Raw genomic sequence first — 4207 nt, forward strand, 5'->3', positions numbered from 1 at the left:
GTAGGCAATACAGTGTGTGATTCAAGGACCTAGGGGTTATTCTAGCTCCAAAGGGTACTGTTCATCTTTTTAATGCATCAACCTGTGTCTCTTTAAAGTTATCAATAAGTACACTGACATTTAGCACTTTGTAAACTTTTAGGAGACTTTAAGAAAATCTTAACACTGTTGATTCGTCTAGTGTCTCAATGAAACTGTAGAAAAAAGATCAGTAAATTGACAGAATATAGTCCTGCTGTTTGAGTCCATTTTAAATATGTTAATAAAACATCACTAACTGTAGTGTTTTGATAGAACCATAAGATGATATACTAGGCCTAAGCCTTTAGCTAAACACATTCTGCTTCTGAAGATGGTTTTACCTGACAAGTGCACCCCATCACAGGAACACTAAACCACTCCCAGATCATGTAAACTCCACTCTTACTGTCCCTAAGTACCTCCACGTTTACTCACACTTTATATCCTCCTGGATTTCATCAGCTCATTCCGAAGTCTTGCCATCATTTTGAATGCAGTTCTGAGTGAATATACATCTAATCTCATCTCATTATCTCCAGCCGCTTTATCCTGTTCTACAGGGTCACAGGCAAGCTGGAGCCTATCCTAGCTGACTACAGGCGAAAGGCGGGGTACAACCCTGGACAAGTCGCCAGGTCATCACAGGGCTGACACATAGACATAGACAACCATTCACACTCACATTCACACCTATGGTCAATTTAGAGTCACCAGTTAACCTAACCTGCATGTCTTTGGACTGTGGGGGAAACTGGAACACCCGGAGGAAACCCACGCAGACATGGGGAGAACATGCAAACTCCACACAGAACGGCCCTCACCAGCCATGGGGGTCAAACCTGGACCTTCATGCTGTGAGGCGACAGCGCTAACCACTACACCACCGTGCCGCCCATGAATATACATTATTATTATTGCTTCTCACATTCACACCTACGGTCAATTTACGTAGAGTCACCAGTTAACCTAACCTGCATGTCTTTGGACTGTGGGGGAAACCGGAGCACCTGAAGGAAACCCATGCGGACATGGGGAGAACATGCAAACTCCACATAGAAAGGCCCTCGCCGGCCATGGGGGTCAAACCTGGACCTTCTTGCTGTGAGGCGACAGCGCTAACCACTACACCACCGTGCCACCCATGCATATACATTATTATTATTATTATTATTATTATTATTGCTTCTGAATCTCCAGGATTATTATTCCATGTACATCATCTCTCTAGAACTACAACCTCTCTTCCATATCAAAGTGACCAAAATGTGTTTTATCCCCTTTATTAAACATGATCAATGTTTTATGATCAACAAAGCAGGACAAAATGTTCTCATACCAACATTTATTCTTCCATATTGATGTACCAGTTGTGTTTCTATGCATGCATTAAGGTCTAGACAATATTTTGCATGAACGGTCATGTTTCAGTGGTTTCCAAGATTTTGTTTTGCACTGTTAGTCTCAATAATTCATCGTTTCACAGAACCAAATAGTTGAACATTACACAGTACATCCATTTGCAAATAACCCAGCATCAGGCTTTTGGCACAGCTCATAAAAAGAGGTCGCATGAGTAAGCTGAATGTAATTGTCACCCTATAACACCCCCTATGGCTCTGTCTCTGTCTCTACTGGATTTGCAAGGAGAGAACAGGAAGCTCCATCATTTGAAATGTGCCAATTTAGTTTCCAGCTGTTCTGCCTTGATGCATATTTCACAAGCAACAGCAACAAACAGCCAACAGGGACACTTTCATGAGCATATGGGGAATAAACGATGAGGAGGACGAGGTGCAGGTTTCAAACACTCCTCACATAACCCAAGGAACTGCACAGAAGAGGAGATTAGGAGAGTCAGTAGACTCAGTAGATGGAGAATGTTGAGAGCCTCAGAGGGGACATCATGGTTATGGCTATAAGATAATATATGGAAGCCACAATTTAAGTACTTCAACTTGCTACTTAACCTATCTATATGGAATCACAGGAGCACTATAACAAGAATAAATCTGTAAAATAATAAGAACATAAGTAAAAATAAAACAATAAGAAAATACATTCAGAAATAAAAATGAAAGAATAAGAAAATACATGCTTTTCTTTATTGCTTTTTTCTTCTTCTTGAAGGAGCAGGGTGTCAGACTTTGGGATTTGGGTGGGCCTTCCTGCTCAGGCTGAGGAGTCATTTCCTGCAAACATGAATCCTGCTTTGGTGGGAGCTTTTTTGCATGTGACACAGACTTGCATATCCATGACTTTCTTGTGAGAGACAATGGGGGTCGCCATGATACCTGCCTCTCCTGGATGCCAGTCTTTGAGTTCCAGTTAATCCAAGCAGCAATGGCTGAGGGAGCCGAACGTAGTCGAGCGGAGCTAGCTACAACAGCCATGTTTTAGTCAGAGGATAGCATCTTTTTTAATTGTCTTTTTCTGGATCAATGTGTGCCATTGTTGGGCACACAAACAACTCGCGGAAACTTAAAGATTTTATGAATGGAATCTATTTTGAGCACAAATGGACTCAAGATGTGTTGTCCAGCACCATACACTGCTCATCTGTACTGTACATGCAATTCCTGTCTTTTCACTAACCACTGCATTTTGGACCTGAATCAACAGCATTAATTCTATGTCATCATTGTTTAGATATTGTACATTATTCAAACATTACAGTCATTTAGCTGACGTTTTTATTGAAAGGGACTATCAATAAGTGCATGCAGCCAAGAGAATCCAAGAGTGACCAATGCTGAAGTACTAATCTAAACAAATAGCCTACAAATACCAACCAATATCTGGAATGATCAGGGTAGTTAAGAAATTGAAGAAGATTGGACAAATGTGTAGACAAGGAATTATTTAAACATGGTATGTTTAAGGGTGGCATTGTGGTTAGCACTGTCGCCTCACAACAAGAAGGTCCTGAGTTCAAGCCCAGCAGCTGACGAGGGCCTTTCTGTGTGGAGTTTGCATGTTCTACCTGGGTTTATCTTTATTTCAAACATGTAAACAAACAATGAATAAATAAACAGAAAACAAGAAAAGTAAAACAGCATTTGCAACAAGAACACATAAAAAGCCACTAAATTAGAAAATAAACCATAAATAATATAGGTAATAATAATATAATACATATATACACACACACATTATATATATATATATATATATATATATATATATATATATATATATATATATATATATATAAGTACTCAGCGTAAATGAGTACACCCCCTTTGAAAAGTAACATTTTAAACGATATCTCAATGAACACAAACAATTTCCAAAATGTTGACAAGACAAAGTTTAAAATAACATCTGTTTAACTTATAATGTGAAAGTAAGGTTAATAATATAACTTAGATTACACATTTTTTTCAGTTTTACTCAAATTAGGGTGGTGCAAAAATAATTACACCCCACAACAAAAACTACTACATCTAGTACTTTGTATGGCCTCCATGATTTTTAATGACAGCACCAAGTCTCCTAGGCATGGAATGAACAAGTTGGCGACATTTTGCAACATCAATCTTTTTCCATTCTTCAACAATGACCTCTTTTAGTGACTGGATGCTGGATGGAGAGTGATGCTTTGTCTTGTCAACATTTTGGAAATAGTTTGTGTTCATTGAGATATTGTTTAAAATATTACTTTTCAAAGGGGGTGTACTCATTTATGCTGAGCAATACACACACACACACACACACACACACACACACACACACACATACATACACTGTTTATTAATTATTACTTCAACTATTCAGATATCAATTCTCTATGACAATATCATATAATTAATTATATATGTATATCCATATGTCTACACATAAGTTTACTACTAATACCATGCTCACAATGGAGAAGAACAAAATAAAAACAAAACAAATAGACGATGGCTCAAAAAAGAACAAAAAAAAATACATAGTAAACAGCCAGTTATGATTAATTCCCTTCATCCTTATACGTTGTGAAAATTACATTTTTGTACATCTTTTTAAAATGCTTCATGTCTGGATATCCCTTGAGCTCCTCATTCAAACTGTTCCATCGCTTCACCCCACAAACAGAAATACAAAACTTTTCTTGATTGTGCGTACCCTATAATTTTTAAATTTAAATAAACCCCTTAAATTATAACTCCCTTCTCTTTCAGTGAATAGTTTTTGAATATTATGT

This window comes from Neoarius graeffei, chromosome 9 (genome assembly GCF_027579695.1).
Source record: "Neoarius graeffei isolate fNeoGra1 chromosome 9, fNeoGra1.pri, whole genome shotgun sequence".
NCBI lineage: Eukaryota > Metazoa > Chordata > Actinopteri > Siluriformes > Ariidae > Neoarius > Neoarius graeffei.